Genomic DNA, 18,332 nt, shown 5'->3' with positions numbered 1-18,332 from the left:
GCTGTTCGAGGAAAAAAAGCATTTGCAGTATGTATTTTTGTATGTTACCATAACGTTTATGTTACCTTATGGATTAAATTAAATGTTAAAAAACCTCACGTGTAATATTTCTGTGTAAATATCTCATATTACAAGTGAAACACATACGGCTTAAAATCCGGTGCGACCTGTACAAGTACAACATTGATTCTCTTTCTAAAATTAGAGTATGCGGCTTTTAATCAGGTGCGCTCTGTAGCCCGGGAATTACGGTAAATTATCCGATCTTTAACATTATTCTTGTTCAAAATGTGACGATATTGCAGTGTTCCTCAAATAATAAGATTCTGTTTGTACACTCACACTTTCTTATATCAAGTATTAAAAAAATGCTATGATGCATTGAGTTTTTCCTTTCCAGTCACCTTTCTCACTCACTATGTGTTAATAGACCTCTCTGTATTGAATCATATCTGTTATTAATCTCTGTCTCTCTTCCACAGCATGTCTTTTATCCTGTCTTCCTTCTCTCACCCCAACCGGTCGCAGCAGATGGCCGCCCCTCCCTGAGCCTGGTTCTGCCGGAGGTTTCTTCCTGTTAAAAGGGAGTTTTTCCTTCCCACTGTCGCCAAAGTGCTTGCTCATAGGGGGTCATATGATTGTTGGGCTTTTCTCTGTATCTATGAAGCGCCTTGAGGCGACATTTGTTGTGATTTGGCGCTATATAAATAAAATTGAATTGAATTGAATTGCTATGTATAAGGCATCTCTCTGCAAATATTCCAATTGCCAAGCACTTCCTGACAAATAAATTACTGAACAGTATCATTAGCTGCCTCTCCAGTGAGTTTCACATCCCTCGGGTGGTCTCCAACTTCACCTTATTATATTTCATATCATTATTTTGCTCTGCACTGGGTAGTGGCACACAACCCCGCTTTCCACCTGATGCAGGGTCTAGTTAGAGTGACCCACAAGCTCCAAAGCAGACGGGTGGCTCTTCTGGTATCAGTCATTCTGACATCTGTCAGTATACTTGTGTGCACAACAAGAGACTCAGTGGAAAAGCAGCAAAACTATAATGAGGGTTGGCAAAATGCTGACCTAATCCCCTCTCAGGTAAGGAAACACATTGCAAGAGGGTCAAGGCTTACCTGGTTCACAGTAACTGAACTTCCAAAATAATAAACCTGATGATTGTTTAGTAATCTATTGATTGTATTCATAGTTGGATAAAAAAATAAAATGAATGCTAAACTCAGTTACCAAATAGTGAAGTAAAATATGGGAAACTCTCTGTTGTGTGTTTATCTTTAGTGACTCAGCTGCAAGTAAGAAGAGTTTCAGACTAATAGAAATCAACAGGCTGTCACTTCTGGGCTACTTCTATATTTGTCTGTGTGTGTGTGTGTGTGTGTGTGTGTTGGTGGGGAAGGGAGAGAGAGGGAAAGAGAGATGCAACTCTTATTTCTGACTGGGGCTGAATCATTGAGTAACACTGTGGCAAGGGTGTGGTCTGGCCTGCTGCAGTGGAGGAGTGATGCAGTGAGGAGGAGTTGCGGAAGGAGCTGACTCCTAACTCAATAGTGCCTTAAACCAAAAGCGAATTGCTAACCCCCTTCCGCTGACTGTGCTCCGGACCCACAAGTTTTCATAGAGACTTTCCATGCCACGGCGCTGGCGTGTCAGTTGCCAGAGGTGGAGTGGGTGCCGTGGCTGCTGCCAACCCTGTCAGTGAAGGCCCAGACGGCAGCCCTGAGTCTGCCTCCGGCATCCCGGGGGAACTTTCACAACGACTGCCACACGGTGCCACCTTTGATGTTTTCGGGCCAGCCAGCCTGATCCTGCAGCCTCTGTGCCCAGGCGAACGGCCGCTCCCTTCCGGTCAGCCGTTCGCCTGGGCACGGAGGCTGCAGGATGCAGCCACGAGATGGCTACAGCTTGGACCCTTGGAGGGGGAGACTTGCATGTTGTCACTCATCGTGTTGGAGCAGTTTGTGAAGGGGCTGCCTGGGGACAATGCAAGGCAGTGGTTACCTTGGCCGAGGATCACCTGGCTGCTGGGGCAGACAGCCTACTTGTCACTGGCTGCCGGTCCCGGTGCCTCAGAAGAAGCTCCCGGTCCCAGCCGCGACCGAACGAACTTTAGCATGGAGCCCCACCAACCCATTTGTGGCTCTGTGTCCCTCCCAGATCCTGGAAGCCCCAAGTGCTGCCTCCAAGCTACGGAGAACAGCACAGACGCTGGGGCAGGAGTGTTGGAAGTGCGGATGGCAGGGGCACCTGAGATGGGATTGTCCAGTGATGGAGGTGTAGGCCAGGTGTTTGGGGTCGCTGGGGCTCCAGCACCTTCTCCCAGCCCAGGAGGGACCTACTGCATTCTGGTAAGATGTCAAGGGGCTATTTGCCAAGCTTTGGTGGACACGGGCTGCACGCAGAACCTGGTCCACCAAAACTTGGTTCGCCCCGGAGCATTATTGGAGACAGAGTGGGTGAAGGTAAAATGTGTGCATGGGGACATTCACAAGTATCCAATAGTGCAGTTGCTTTTAAAGTTAAAGGCCAAAACACATAAAATAAAGGCTGCAGTTAGCTCGAACATGTCACATCCCCTGATTTTGGGAACAAATTGGCCCGGGTTTCACAACCTGTTGGGGCAGTATGTGGGGATGCGATCACGACAATTAGACGTGAGTAGTGTTCAGCGGTGTTCAGCAGTGACTCGAGGTTTTCTGACACTGATTCTGGGGGGCAGTAGATGGCAGGGCCTTCTACGGAGGCCCTCCTGCTCCGATGATTCGCCCCACGAAAGATTTTCCACTGGAGCAGTCTCGTGATGACACCCTACGCTCAGACTAGATAGATATTGATGGTTACTTGGTGTGCCCTGAAACTGTGCAGACCTACCCATTCTTCGTATTATGGATTGATAGGCTGTATCGAGTGAGTCGTGACACTCGAGTAGAGGAAGAACATACCCAATTGTCCTGCAAAGCTGCCAGGAAATTATTTTCTAGGCGGCTCATTATAACCCTGTCGCATATAACCTGATGGCATTATAACCCCATGACAGGGCGAATGGGGTTAGGAGCTTGAGGAGCTTAAGCTCCTTACAGTCTGGAGAGGATAATGGCCCAATTTTATTGGCCGGGCATCCAAGCAGATGTGCGCCCACGGTACGCATCCAACCTGAGTGTCAGCTGGTTAACCAGCCAGCCATCCCGAAAGGGCCTTTGCACCCTTTATCATTAATGGAGGTCCTGTTTGAGCGCATTAGTATGGACCTCATCAGGCCATTTCACCGAGGTGCACATGGTTATCACTTTGTATTAGTTCTGGTGGATTACGCAATGCAATACCCGGAAGCAGTGCCGCTGCGCACCATTTCTGTGAAGAATGCGGCGCAGGCGCTGTTTCAGTTCGTCTCCCAAGTTGGTATTCCGAAAGAAATATTTAATGACCAGGGCACGTCTTTCATGTCTTGCACACTTGTCTTGCACACTTATTGGCCATTAAATCTATTCAGACCAGCGTCTACCACCCTCAGAGTGACAGGCTTGTGGAGTGGCTGAATGAGACTTTAAAGTCCATGATTCGTAGGTTCATTCATGAGGATGAACGCAATTGGGATCGTTGGTTAGACCTTCCGTTGTTTGCAGTGCGAGAGGTGCCGGATTTGGCCTCGGTCTCAGTCCGGCGGTGGGGGTGTGTGGCAGGGGTGTGGTCTCTGGCCTGCTGCAGTGGAGGGGTGGTGGAGTGAGCTCTTGAGGAAGGTGTGTGTGCTGTGACTAATGACTCTCTCCATATATATAGTGACGGCGGAGACTGGCAAGAGGAGTGTGTGCAGTGGAGGAGCTGCAGAAGGAGCTGACTCCTGGCTCAAGAGTGCCTTAAGCCAAAAGTGAACCACTAAACCAAGCAAAATAAAAGAAAACAAAACACGTCAAACACTGTATGTGTCAGGTCCTTGTTGCAAACACCAGTACCCAGAGGTGAGTCATGGTCTTGCTGGCCACAAGTTCTGAAATTATAAGTTCTTGTCCTGAGCCAAAGGGCCAGTTCACAGGTCGTTATTTATTAGGGCACATCAAGCCAAATCAAGTCACACATCGAGCCGTGCCACCAAATTCAGTTTAAAGGCTGAGTAAGCTATTCTAATCCAATACACTCTTTCTCAGATTCAGCAAATATCTGCTCACACTTGCTTGCTGTCTGCTCTGTATTTGCTCTGAACAAAGACTTAGGTATACAGCTCAGGCTCTGTAAATAGGAGAAAAACGAAAGTTTCCTGTACTAATTACCACAAAAGTGTGTCAGCCACAGAAGCTATTTGCACTTATGTGGGGCAGGAGAGCAGTAAGCACAAAAGGGACAATAAATCTGGGAGATAATGTCTTCATAACACTGTCACATTGTCAAAACAGAGAGAATATAAGGAAAAGGCAGAAGATTTGAGGGTCAGAAGAATACAAAGTTTTTGTTAAAGTAAAATGAGTTGACTAAGAATACATCTGTCCATTTAGTAGTAAGCTCAAGTCAACACTTTAATATTATCCTACTGCTGATTCTGTTTATGTAGTTCGAGACATTCTGTTCGGACTCCCTTTGGCCCAGAAAATATCCTTCTAACCGTTATCTAGTGTGATGTGTAAGCATGCAGCAAAAAAGACCCTTAGTGCTCTACGTCAATTCTCAATATTTCAGTCCAGTTATACCGCTGAACAACGTTTTACACCCTCAAAACACGGAGCGCCAACTCGTTTATGAGCACATCGTGCGTTATGTATAAAAATAATAAAAACAGCTTTATTTAATCATTTTAAACCCCAGCACTGGTCAACTTAATCTTGGGACAAATCTGAAAACTGGGCAATGCCTTCTGAGAGTCTACTAATGCATATTTTTTGTCTTTAACAGAAAGAAAGGATCTTAAAAGATACGTTACACAACACATTTAATAACACAGTCAATGAGGTCTGTATGAACTTGTTTGGTTAATATAACAATTGAGAGAATAACTTTGGGTGACATGGAGTAACAACCACTCATTTGATTTTTTTTTGTAGAGTTTAACAAATGTCCTCTAATTCCACACTGAAAGCTATCAACAGTTAGTTGGAGTTAAAAGCCCCTTTTCAATTAGTACCCATGCGGCAAGACTTACCATGATTTTTAGGGTTTTCCATTAGGTGATAGTACCTGATACCAGGTACTTTTTCAGGAACTTACTCTGCCAGGGGTCCAAGTGGTCCGAGGATCCGAAAATGTGACGTCAACAGACTGTATGCCACTGATTGGCCAGTCAATGGCACCATGCGATAAGTCATGAGAGCGACTCCTACACAAAAATCAAAACCAACATATTTGAAACGCAGCAATGAGGGAAATGGCTACAAAAACGGAATGCAGTAGGCCCCAATGATGATGAAAAGCCACAGTGGCAGTAGTAATTTTCCCATGAAGATGAGGTTTGAGTAGCAAAAGCAATTATTGCAATTTTGGTAGTGAAATTTCCCAATGTGCCAAGTTCCCATGTTCCCAAGTGGGACATTATCTAGATTTCAACACCTGCTTTTTAAAAGCTCATTCTCTGTAAATATTCTGGTTTACCATAAAAAGAAATTAACTGATGAACTGAAAAAAATCAGTTTAACGGCTTAAATTTCATTGAAATTTATGGTATTATAATATTAGGTCTTCTGTTAGCATAATCTAGAGTGTAAGTGCACCAAGCTCTCATTTGGACCAGCTTAAGCTTCCTCAAACATTTATTTTTCATAATTTTAAGAATGACCAACTCTTCAAGGTAATCGTATTTTTTATAGAGAAAGTATTATGTGAACTTCAACTTTACATTTTTGAATACACTATAAATTTATCTGATCTTGAAAAGCAGTTAAGCAGTGTTATTATATCATCATATCGCTAAATGGTGGATATTAAACCATAATAACATAATAATATAGAAAACCCGACGTATTAGTCAGAGGTCCCTTTACTACTGTTCGGAGCCGCGGACCAGTTTTATATACGCATGGAATAGTTTTCTATACGAGATCGCTGCAAAAAGTGCAGCCTTAATGTCCACCCTACTGTTACTCATTTTATATTAAGATTTAAAAAAAATCAAATTGGTATTGGTATAGTGAGTATCTTTCAATAATATTAATAAATCACACAGCAATAGTACATTCATGTAGTTTTAAAAAAGCTTGATAATATATTAAGTAATCCAAAGTATTCAGAATACGTTACTCTCATTGAGTAATGTAACAGAGTATGTTAAATAATACATTTTGGGGCATGTATTCTGTAATCTGTAGTGGAATACATTTTAAAAGTAACCTTCCCAACACTGTGTATACTTAAGGGCTTTTAGGAGGTTAGCTGGTCCTGGTTGTAAAAGCTGTCTGGCAGAAGGTGGATTTGTATCTGCAATGCAGCATTTGGTTGAATTGAATACAGGATTTCCAGGGTCTCAAACACCCACTGATCTATGTCATATCTCTCAACATTGTATGATTCTTAAAACCATTCTGTATTTGTGTTGTATTTTTTAAATAAAAAACATAACAGTAGACTGCAAGAAATAAATGTTTGTTTTATAAACTAAACCAAAATACCCTTTTTGCATCCTGCCATGAACATATTTCTATAACTTGTCTCACAATGTCAATACAAAAAGGTCTGGTTGGGAAACTCTACAAATATCAAATATTAATTTAAAAAAATAATAAAAATGTATATGTAAAAAAGCCTCAAATCAAAATGTCAGTTTGCCAGTACTACTTCATCACATCAACATCAAGTGTAGTGTCAGTGATTTAGTGTTAATGTTATACTATGCTAATCTAAGACGATAAACCAAGCTAAATACCTATTAAAATCTGACTAACATGTTAGCATGTTAACTAAGATAGGGATTTACCTCAGTGTGACACTGTATTAAAGCAAAGACTCACTAAGCTGCTTCTGAATTTTGGTCTAGTTTCCTTGTTCCTAAACAAGCTGGGAAACATTGATTGTCAATATCAACAAAACTGACATTTTCCTTGGGTTACATCAGTTGTGGGTTTACACTCAGACTTTTAACATCACTAGAATTGTTAAATGAATAGGTCAGTTTCTGTATTGAATTCTTTATTTTTCTGTAGTATACATTATTCCACCTAATCTTGTTCACCAGGTGCAAATGTAATGAAAATGTTAAACCTTTTCTACAATGCTGAAGGCAGCATGAATTGATGCCAGCTGTGTGTCGACAGCTGTGTTATCCAAATACTCTGCTTTATTGTGCTCCATTTTCTGAACATAAATGAAAAGATATTTTCTTTCAGGCTGATGGTCATGTGGCAGATTTAATACTACATCAGCCCACAGCTATCTCTTTATGCTTCAATAGGAAGATTTCTACCACCAAAGGGCTATATAAAGGCCATCTGCCTGTCTCATTAGTGCCAGCTTTCCTGTGTTTCTGACTCCAGATGATGAAGGTCTGCCATAGGAGGTAGTTGTATGATATTTTTTATTCTCCTGGGTTAAGATAAAACCTTTAACTTCTATGCTATAATTTTTTATCAAGTATATAAATTGTCTCATTGATGGTACGCATTGTACCCCTTAGCATCTGTACTGCAAACAGTGTTGGGAAGATTACTTTTAAAATGTATTCCATTACAGAATACAGAATACATGCCCCAAAATGTATTCTGTAACGTATTCCGTTACGAATACGTTACGTTACTCAATGAGAGTAACGTATACTGAATACTTTGGATTACTTAATATATTATCATGCTGTTTACAACTACGTGAATGTAGTATTGCTGTGATTTATTACTGTTACTGAAAGTCCGCGGCTCCAAACCATAGTAAAGGCACCTCCGGCTAATACGTCGGTTCCCTGTCGGGCTCGTAGCCGAAAAATAGCTTTACTTTGTTGTCTGGGTCAACTTTGCTTGCGAGAGACAGAGAGAGGCGTTGAAAGGCTGCTCCAACGGAACTTATTGTTTCGGAGGAAAACACGAACACAGCGTACAGTCCAGTCTTAATAGCTTACTTACAACTGGGCTCGTCAGGCTCTCTTCTTGGCTGCAGTGGTTATTATTATATTTACATGCTTCCAGCTCCCGTTTTTGCTCGATGACAGCTCGTACTTTTCCTTTTTCTCCCTCCCTCGCTCACAGACACATAACGTGTATGGCAGTCCATTCTCCCTGCAGCACGGACTACACTGCCTATGATGCTACATTCTTTAGAGCTATGCCTGTAGCATTCTGCCTACTAGCTTAGCACAACAACAACAAAAGGCGCTCTCTCTCCCAGGAAACACACACACATTTTAACGGTAACTGTAACGGAATACAGTTACTCATATTTTGTATTTTAAATACGTAATGCCGGTACATGTATTCCGTTACTCCCAACACTGACTGCAAATGATAAAAGTAAAGCAAAAGGTGCAAGAAATGCACACACTGGACGGGGCATGTCTGAGGTATAGTTAGTTGTTCTGTGTTTAAAAGTATGCAAACTAGATATGACTATATAAACTTTGATCAATGCCTAAGTTGGCGAGCAGTAATAGAAAACCTTTAAGCCTTGACCTTTACAACAGCAAGTAGGTTTTGCTCGGAACCCACTGTCCTCCCAATCTGGCATTAGGAATTGTTCTGTTTTTAAATTTCATTTATTAGTTATTAGATATTTTAGTGGTAAGAGGCTTAAAGACATAGATACAGTGGCTTGCAAAAGTATTTGGCCCCATTACAGCCACAAACATAAATCAATTTTATTGGAATTCCACGTGAAAGACCAATACAAAGTGAGAAGTGGAACGAAAATCATACATAATTCCAAACATTTTTCACAAATAAATAACTGCAAAGTGGGGTGTGCGTAATTATTCAGCCCCCTGTGTCAATACTTTGTAGAACCACCTTTTGCTGCAATTATAGCTGCCAGTCTTTTAGGGTATGTCTCTACCAGCTTTGCACATCTAGAGACTGAAATTTTTGCCCATTCTTCTGTGCAAAACAGCTCCAGCTCAGTCAGATTAGATGGACAGCGTTTGTAAACAGCAGTTTTCAGATCTTGCCACAGATTCATTCTAACACATGAATATGTTTTGTTTTAAACCATCCCAATGTTGCCCTGGCTTTATGTTTAAGGTCGTTGTCCTGCTGGAAGGTGAACCTCCGCCCCAGTCTCAAATCTTTTGCAGACTCCAAGAGGTTTTCTTCCAAGATTGCCCTGTATTTGGCTCCATCCATCTTCCCATCAACTCTGACCAGCTTCCCTGTCCCTGCTGAAGAGAAGCACCCCCAGAGCATGATGCTGCCACCACCATATTTGACAGTGGGGATGGTGTGTTCAGAGTGATGTGCAGTGTTCGTTTTCCGCCACACATAGTGTTTTGCATTTTGGCCAAAAAGTTCCATTTTGGTCTCATCTGACCAGAGCACCTTCTTCCACATGTTTGCTGTGTCCCCCACATGGCTTGTGGCAAACTGCAAATGGGACGTTTTATGGTTTTCTGTTAACAATGGATTTCTTCTTGCCACTCTTCCATAAAGGCCAACTTTGTGCAGTGCACGACTAATAGTTGTAGATCTCTGCAGCTCGTCCAGAGTCACCATGGGCCTCTTGGCTGCATTTCTGATCAGCGCTCTCCTTGTTCGGCCTGTGAGTTTAGGTGGACGGCCTTGTCTTGGTAGGTTTACAGTTGTGCCATACTCCTTCCATTTCTGAATGATCGCTTGAACAGTGCTCCTCGGGATGTTCAAGGCTTGGGAAATCTTTTTGTAGCCTAAGCCTGCTTTAAATTTCTCAATAACTTTATCCCTGACCTGTCTGGTGTGTTCTTTGGACTTCATGGTGTTGTTGCTCTCAATATTCTCTTAGACAACCTCTGAGGCCGTTACAGAGCAGCTGTATTTGTACTGACATTAGATTACACACAAGTGCACTCTATTTAGTCATTAGCACTCATCAGGCAATGTCTATGGGCAACTGACTGCACTCAGACCAAAGGGGGCTGAATAATTACGCACACCCCACTTTGCAGTTATTTATTTGTAAAAAAATGTTTGGAATCATGTATGATTTTCGTTCCACTTCTCACATGTACACCAATTTGTATCGGTCTTTCACGTGGAATTCCAATAAAATTGATTCATGTTTGTGGCTGTAATGTGACAAAATGTGAAAAAGTTCAAGGGGGCCGAATACTTTTGCAAGCCACTGTATAATCTGCATGATGTTCTGTGTTTGTGCTACTGTTTTTAAAGCTTCGAATTTGGCCTTTGGACTTTTTTTCATCATTTTTTATTATCAGCAACTGTGACTGTATTTATAGAGAATGATTCTGGTTGGTGACACTTAAAGCTTGATCTTTCACTGTCAACTCATTATGTAGGGCAACATTGTGGTGTAGTGCTAAGTACTGTCATCTCACAGCAAGAAGGTTTTTGTTTTAAATCTAGGCTGGAGCCTTTCTATGTAGAATATGCATGTTGTCCCTGTGCTGCTTGGGTTTCCAGTGGGTATTCTGGCTTCATCTTAGAGTTCAAAGACTGATTTCCAGACAGGCATGTTGTATAAAGCACTTTGAATGCTCAAGTAGTGCTTTATTAGAACCAGTCCATTTACCAATATACAGTCTGTGGCATTAACTGTGGAAGCAACTGTATAAGATGAATGAATCACAAAGAGAAACGGCCAATTTGTCCATTTACTCGAGCATTAGATCACATTAGACTTAAAGTGAACCATGTCAAATGCTAAAATAAATCAGCATTTGCTCTGCTATCTTTCTCTGAAAACAAATGTGCTGCAGTAATTAGCGGTGATCAGTTGGGTCAGACTGGCTCAGAAACAGATGAGGTTCTCAGTTGCAGTTGTTTTCGTTGCCGGCAGGAGGCGATCGGGAGCCATACACAGGAGGAGGGGTACTGCACTCCTTCTCTCCCCAACCACCACCTCTAACCGCACACGCTTGCGCACACAGCCACACACATCTCCATACATCCTGTGCCACACTCCCATGTGACAGTGTGAGAGAGAGAGAGATAGTGGAATGGAATGCGATTTAGCTAGAAGGCCAGATAATTAGTGGCTGTTGGAGGAGCGCATGACACACATCTCGGCTGAGAGAGGAGAGCAAGACTGACAGAGGGAGGCACGCAGAGAGGAGGAGAGCAGCGAAATGAGAGGGAGAGGGAGAGAGAGGGGTTTTATTTGAATGCCTAATCACTGCCAAGGCAGGGGGAGTCAGTGACTGTGGACTATCATGTGACACGCTACCTGCAATGTTTTCTTTGCACAGTGTCCGTCTTAATTTGTCCTCTTCAACATGAAATTAAAGCCACAATTAGCAAAATGTCACACAAGGACAAATCAAAACATCTGGCATAATCGCCCTACTATTTTGTTCGCGGGTTTAGGTGCATTTCCATTCCTTTTCACTGTTGTGAAATCATTCTAAGTGCAATTCACAACAGTGGTGGTGTTTTAATATACCACAGTGGCTATGATAAATCTACAGCGCCTGTGAGCAATCATGCATGACGACATTTCCACTGAGAGATGCAATTAGATGATGTGTGAGTGTATCTCTGAATGTGTGTGTGTGTGTGTGTGTGAGAGATGGATATGGTCTTCTGTAACTTGAGGTTGGCCCTGACCATAAACGTGTGTGTGAAAGGAAGAGATGAAAGTGCGCTCTTAGTGCCCCTCAGGCATGCCCATAAAGCCGTGCACAAACACAGAAGAGCTCGCGCGCACCACACATTCGCGCGGATCTTGACGAAGAATTAAAGCAGTACTCCCGTAGCCTACAATAACATGGGTCCCAATGTGTGTCTGTGTTGCTCCTGGTTCATTATGATATTACATCATTCTGATGTTTCTTGTTCAGCATGTCCAGTGATCATATCATCAGGCAAATAGCAACCACGAATCACTCACACCGGGGCTCTACCCCCCCCTCCTTCCTTCCTCCCTTTATTCCTTCCATCACACTCAAGGCATCTCTCGTAAGCCTGAGTGTGTGTTTGGGGGTATCTTGCGTCCGTGTGTCTGAATGTCGGCTCAATTCTCTCAACCCGGCTCAGTGAGCACAAACACGCACACACAAAGAGAGAGAGAGGGAGTGAGTAAAAAAGAGAGAGAGAGTTTTGTATAAGGGAGGGATGGGTATTCTCCAGCCGGGGAGCAGAGCTTCAGTCTCGGCAGCCAGGAGCAACAGCAGCAGCGCTGTCTGTCTCCCCATCAGCGTCACCGCCACCCGCCTGCATCCCATTTTGGACTAGACACCCCGTGCAGTGAAACAGGCTACGGGCACGATCTTGTGTGTGGTTGTGTGAGCGCGCGTGCGCGCTTATGTGTCATTCCTGGAACAAATAAAACCCACAACGAAGGAGCGAAAGAGGGGGTACAGTCGGTGGCATGGAGCAGAGGTGTGTGCACGTTTCTTCACGGAGGCGCGACTCTGGGCTGTGGTGTCTGACGGACGCAGAGAGATGCTGTGAGCTCTGGTATTAGCAGGCAGCTGCGCACCGAGCCACTCTCTCTTCTCCCTCCCTCCCCTCCCCTCCCCAGCATCGCTGCTCTCTCCTCGCTCCGACCATTCGCTGAAACTGGGGAATCGGCTCCACACGGCTCGTTTTGCACACTATCGCTGGCGTCCTACACGGGGATTTGACACAACCAGGTATGTACAGCGGCGAAGCCCTGTCAGGCGCTCGAGACGTGTTTGCATGGCGTGGGAATCTTGACTGTTTGACTTCATCCTGGATCTTCTTGTTGCTTGCCTCCCCTCCCTCAGTGGCCCTGTCAGTGGACTGATGAAACGTTATTTGAGAATTTTGCGAATAGATGGCATCATCTTGATGTAAATAGGTGAAGAAAATTAAAATGCAAGGTGTTGATGATACTGTCAATCGTATTGTTGTTTCTGATTCAAACAATGTCGATTCTACAAACGTCCCATTGCTCTCATTCTCACCTTTCCCCATGTTGTTCTGCACAACAGGAACGCATGTGAGCAATGCTGTTGTTTCACACTGAGCAAACGCGATGAGACTGGATCCCGTCATGCCAGCCAAAGAAATGATAATATTTTGATTTATGAGTGGAGACAATCTGTTGTGATGTTGGCTGGTTTCCTAGGGCTGCGGGCAGATATTTCACTGTTGGGAAATAGACTACACAGGTTAGAAGAAAGGAGGCGGAATGTAGCTGAGGATGGGCGTGAGGGCAAAATGATTTGAGGATGCACACACCCTCACACGCTCAGCCCCCCCACTAGTGTACTTCGCTCTACTCACATAGCAGCAAATGTGTGCTTGAAAGCAATCATGCATGGAGGCATGCATGGCACACATGTGCGTGTGCATACATGGCTGCACACATATGCGCACAGGGATGTACACATCCACATGTACACTAATCCACACTCAACCATAATCCATAATCATGAGTCTGAAGACATGACGTAACACATGAGCATCTCTCATTTATATGGAGCCCTTTCTGAAGGTTTGCACAAAATATCCCTCAGTGTCAACCAATAGCTTAAGGGACTAAACAACACACCAGTGTGTAGTAGTAATTGGTTGCAGCATAATAACCTTAAATTGGTATAGCCGAGTTTACATCAGAAGAGGAGCAGTTGTACTATTGTGAGAAATAGGTTAGCATGCCTCTAACTGGCACTCACTTTTATTAAAAGAGAGTGGCAGAGATTGTACAGACTGTGTGAAATGGAGTGTTTTGGAGTGCTCTGCTGATCAGATGCATTTGGAAAAATAGGGGAAATGGGTCCCTGGATAGTAATGCTGGGCTTGGGGTAGGAATGCCTCAGAGCATAGGGAGTGGGTGTGGCTGAGGTACTCCCCTTTCTCTGGAGGTTTCTCTAGTCTGAATCACAAATAGAAGGGGCTGTAAATCCAGACTATGGGAATACCCCAATTTAGTTTGTTACAGGAGCCAGTGATCACTGACTATGCAAGTTCATTAAGAAATTAGTTATTTTTAAAATATGCTGAAGTAGTTGATGAAAAAGACACTCCATTGGAGTAGTTTGACTCTCAGTGCCTCGCTCAAGGGTCGAGAACTATATTTGATAATTATATGACCCACTTTTTAAAGACAGACAAAACAAAAATAATTGTATCAAATGTTTCAGTTATATAAAACAAGACTATGTTACATTATGTAATGATATAACAATTCCAGTACACAAACTGAAATAGGCAAGCAGATCAACAATTCCAAGCAGACCAGCAATTCGAAGGAATTGAACCTCTTGATTCCCATCCCTATTCAAAAATGAGACTAAAGGGGGATTTATACATCTGTCTTAACGCTACACCAAAGGTACATCATGACATCATAACTTATTGAAACCCTATCGTGCAACCTGACGTGCACTTCGCTAGAAATGTGACCATATGTCACATTAACACAACCTGCAGTGACTGTGATTGACCCATTGGGGATCATTGTAGCTTCGTACAAATTTACGGCTCCTTATGTTTCAACTTCCGTTTTTTCAAATTGATTTGATCAACTCGAATAGAGAAACTCAGCGACCCACTAGTGTTTCAGTGTTACATTGTAGACTGTGCATAGATTTAATGCAGAAGAATAGGTTACGCTTGAGGTCTAAAATGTAGAGACAAATAAATTACAGTACAGTATTTCATGTAAAAACCTGGTTAAACAGACTCAATATGAGTCTGCTTAAAGAATTGAAATTAGTGGAACACGCGTAAGTGGGATGAGGTAATTTAGTTGTCTGTCATCCTTTTTTTTTTTCTTTTTTCTTGCATCATTACGCTCTAATGGGACGATACAAGCGATACCTCGTGGGCATTAGCAAGTTATTTGCACATCAAGTCTAGCTCTGGAAAAGGGCGAATGCTTCATTTGTCAAACCTTAACATGCACATGTCAGGATGTTGGCTCTGTTTACACAAAGGCAGCTCCCTAATTGGTGATCAACACTCATTAAACACTAGTATTCTTTTAGTGTGAAGTGTTGAGACCAAGTGCAGCTACACTGCAGTACAGTGCTTTATGTAAGTGATGGTCCAGTGTTTGCTACAGTAAACAGTAACATATCCCAGATGCCATATTTCAGCCAGGATTGTGGCTGCAGCTCAATTTGGTTCATTAAGTGCATTACAAAAATGTGCATCACAAATGCATTCAGGTAATTGGTTTAAGTTAACCAGCAGTCATTTTTAGGTCTGTTTAGTAGATGGTTGCGTGATAATGTATTATTATGGTTGAATCATTCAGAAAGCTTACACAAAAACATTTTTGTGATGTGATTTAGAACTTAGGCTATCTGTTTGACAGTTTTCAGTATAACGACTGAAAAGGTCGCTTTTTATATGCTATGCAAAACCTTCCTCCTCGAAGCATAATCTATGTTTGAGTAGCAATGAGAAGTACTTCAAAAGTAGAATTTTTTAGCTGTACTATGGAAATGGACTATGGACTATAGCTGTACTATGTCTGGATAGCTTGAAATTTGTCTCTGTCTAACACTGACAACAGCACAGTAAAATATCTGCACTTATTAGCACCCCGTATCTGCAATCCTGCCTGTGCAGGGACAGCCTTCCCTGCTAGGTGTGTATCGCCTGCACGTCTTTGACAAATTCAGTAAAAGTTTGTTTGATCAGACTGAATTACAGTGAAATCTTTAGAAGACCCAGGACTGGTGACTCATTGGGGTAACATAAGAGATGTGCAAGAACTGCTTTATCTCAACAACCATTAAAAAAAAATCAAATCCTGCTTCAGATCCTCAAAAACCTTTGTGCCAAGCAAAAAAAAGGGGGGGAAAAAAGCCAAAAAACCTGTATGTCAGCTATACATAACATCAAAGGAAACTGAAAGGTTTGGTGCCAGTGTTAATTCTAAGGAATTATTTGGTCTGAGAAAGACACGTTTGCAGTTTTTATCATTATAGATCATAATCCTCCAATTTTTTCATAATCAAAAATATATTTCTTATATTGTAGCTTCTGGCATGCAAATGTCTAATTCAATCATTCAGCACATTCCCTTCCTTTTATTTCCTCGCATTCCACTCATCATTTCCATCGTACTCTTCTTTCATGCAAACATTTCATTTTGCTCATTATATTGTGCTATTCAAGTGTGTAAAACCATAAACATATTTATTTATAAAAAGTCATTTGTAATCATTTTGGGATGTATCTCTGCGTCCTGATTTGAAATAATTCACTCAATAAGAAAAGAACATGCTTTCCAGTAATATTCTACCACCCCATGTGACAATATGATATTATTTTCCTTGTCCTAGTTAGTTTTAAGTGTTAATTTTTGTCTGGCTGAAATATATGCATTAGTAAAGTACAGTGGTTTCTCAGGTTTACTGAACCTTTGTTTGGGCTATCCAATATTCTCTACAATTAGGAGGCAATTAAATAGGAGAGAAGGGGTGTCTGTAACTCAGACCCTTCTTCAAGAATGTGTAAATGAGCCACCTATTCTGTGCACTTTGAAATATAGAAATGCACTCTTTGAATAACAAGCTCTTGTTATGTTGATCTTTTTCAGTAGTTTAATGGCACCGGATTGGAAACTTAGCACCATCATCAGCACTTGATCTTGCTGGTGTTGCAAGATCTTGCACTGCGGTGCACTCATTCACTTTCATTCATTTAGAGACATGTTGGAAATTCACTTTCATTCACAATTTTCTTTAAGACTGTGTGAGACTTTGCTTTGTTCACAACTCGATTGCCACTTTTATCATGCAGTTATAAGTTTAAAATTCAGATGATCACTGATCATGAAAGTATTTCAGGCAATCTCGGGACATATTAAAACATTATCTGCTGTGATTCATTTGTTGGGGACAGTTTTAGGTCATGAACCATTGGTTTCAAAAGGCTGCTCTTGGCTGTAGGCCATTTTAAAAGAGCTGAGTCATGAACCTCCCAGTATACCAGTATATTGTAGTTGTTTTTTACCTTAACATTTTGCCATTCCATACCTGTAAGAGTTTTGACAGTTGGTAAAGATTTTTTTTAAAAGCTAAAAGCTTAATGATTTGCGAATACATCAGGACAATTTTTGAAAGATAAATCGTCATTTCAATGATATCATACTTTTTTAAAAAAATTAACTAGTTAATTGAGTATCTGGTGACATATTAAGACTGGTTCCACTGCAAGACATTTTCAGAATTGTGTATAGACAAAGAGCCAAACTGCTGGACTCCTTACTTTATACAGTAGTAGCAGAAAAATGTACATGCTGGCATCACATTTCAGTTCTATTTGCTAATGTCTGATCTTTCTTCTGAGGCAAGCAGTGAAAGCTAACTGAGATGCTGTGTTTCACAGCTCATTTAAAGTGAGCATGTCTCTGTGGTCATGAGACTGTAGACACATCAAGCTCTAAACCCCAGAACTAATGTGTAGCAGCTGTCAGGTCCTCAGCACAACAAACATCTCTCTTTTGAATCAGTTGACCAGCTTCGCTATATGGAAAATACATACCTCTCATACCCACTCCAAGCAATTGAAGGTTTAACGCTATCAAGTATGATTCAAGGGGCCTCTTTTTCAATGAGCCTAAAATGACTGTTTATAAGCCAGTACATTTTAATATCACTTGAATACGCCTCCCTCATTTGGTCAAAACATCTCTGATCCATCACAACGTGAACACAAGTCCTGGGGGTGTTCTGTGGTGTCTGGATGTTGGAAACAGATCTTTGAACTTGTACTGTTGCTTTCTTTGATGGGAATTGAATGAGCTGTCCACTTTGTGCAGTCCTTGAGCCATTCCTGAGCAGTTTCTTCAGTGTGGCTGGGTGGTTTGTCATGCTGGGGAAGGTGACGTAACATTTACATAAATGTAAACACCAACTGTTTCCCAGGAATGTTATAATGTTACATTATAACAGGATGATCATTGTTATTCACATCCCCTACCTTCCAGTAGTACTACTTCCATATAGTTAACTCGTGTATCAGACCATTCCAATTAAATTAATGAAATTTGTTTTCTCATCAAATTTCAGCCATTTAACAAGATAAAAAAATTTTTTTTAATTATTTGTCATGGATAGTTTAAGTATGATTTTTTTTTTTTGAAATACAATTTATTTTGGTGCTCCCTCTCTCTTTCTCATTTGATTTGTCAGGAAGTCTAGTTTGTGATTTAAGGTGACATCCATATAGAATGGGTGACTAGGTGCTCTGTTGAATTATCAGCAAAACAATATGTTTAAAGTTAGTTGTTGTTAATGCAGAAATTTAAATATAGATGCAAATTGTCCTTTGTTTTAGTGTTTACTTAAG

The 18,332-nt window shown here is 41.8% G+C and overlaps 1 protein-coding gene across 2 annotated transcripts in view; it reads left to right on the top strand.

Moving 5' to 3' along the window:
- Window positions 1-18,332, top strand: part of unc13c (unc-13 homolog C (C. elegans)) — a 180,369-nt gene that overhangs the window by 55,078 nt on the left and 106,959 nt on the right. Inside the window, exon 1 of one of the 2 annotated variants that reach the window (XM_087852496.1) lies at window positions 12,201-12,691. The exons of the other annotated variant lie outside the window; for it this stretch is intronic. The gene's annotated coding sequence lies outside the window, so the exon portion shown is untranslated. Of the gene's footprint in view, window positions 1-12,200; window positions 12,692-18,332 lie in introns of those variants that run through there. 2 annotated transcript variants of the gene reach the window in all.

Source organism: Neolamprologus brichardi, chromosome 1 (genome assembly GCF_056152115.1).
Source record: "Neolamprologus brichardi isolate AB-2024 chromosome 1, ASM5615211v1, whole genome shotgun sequence".
In the NCBI taxonomy this organism is placed as follows: Eukaryota; Metazoa; Chordata; class Actinopteri; order Cichliformes; family Cichlidae; genus Neolamprologus; species Neolamprologus brichardi.
Note: the sequence above shows the minus strand (reverse complement) of the source record. Positions and strands in the feature narration are given on the sequence as shown.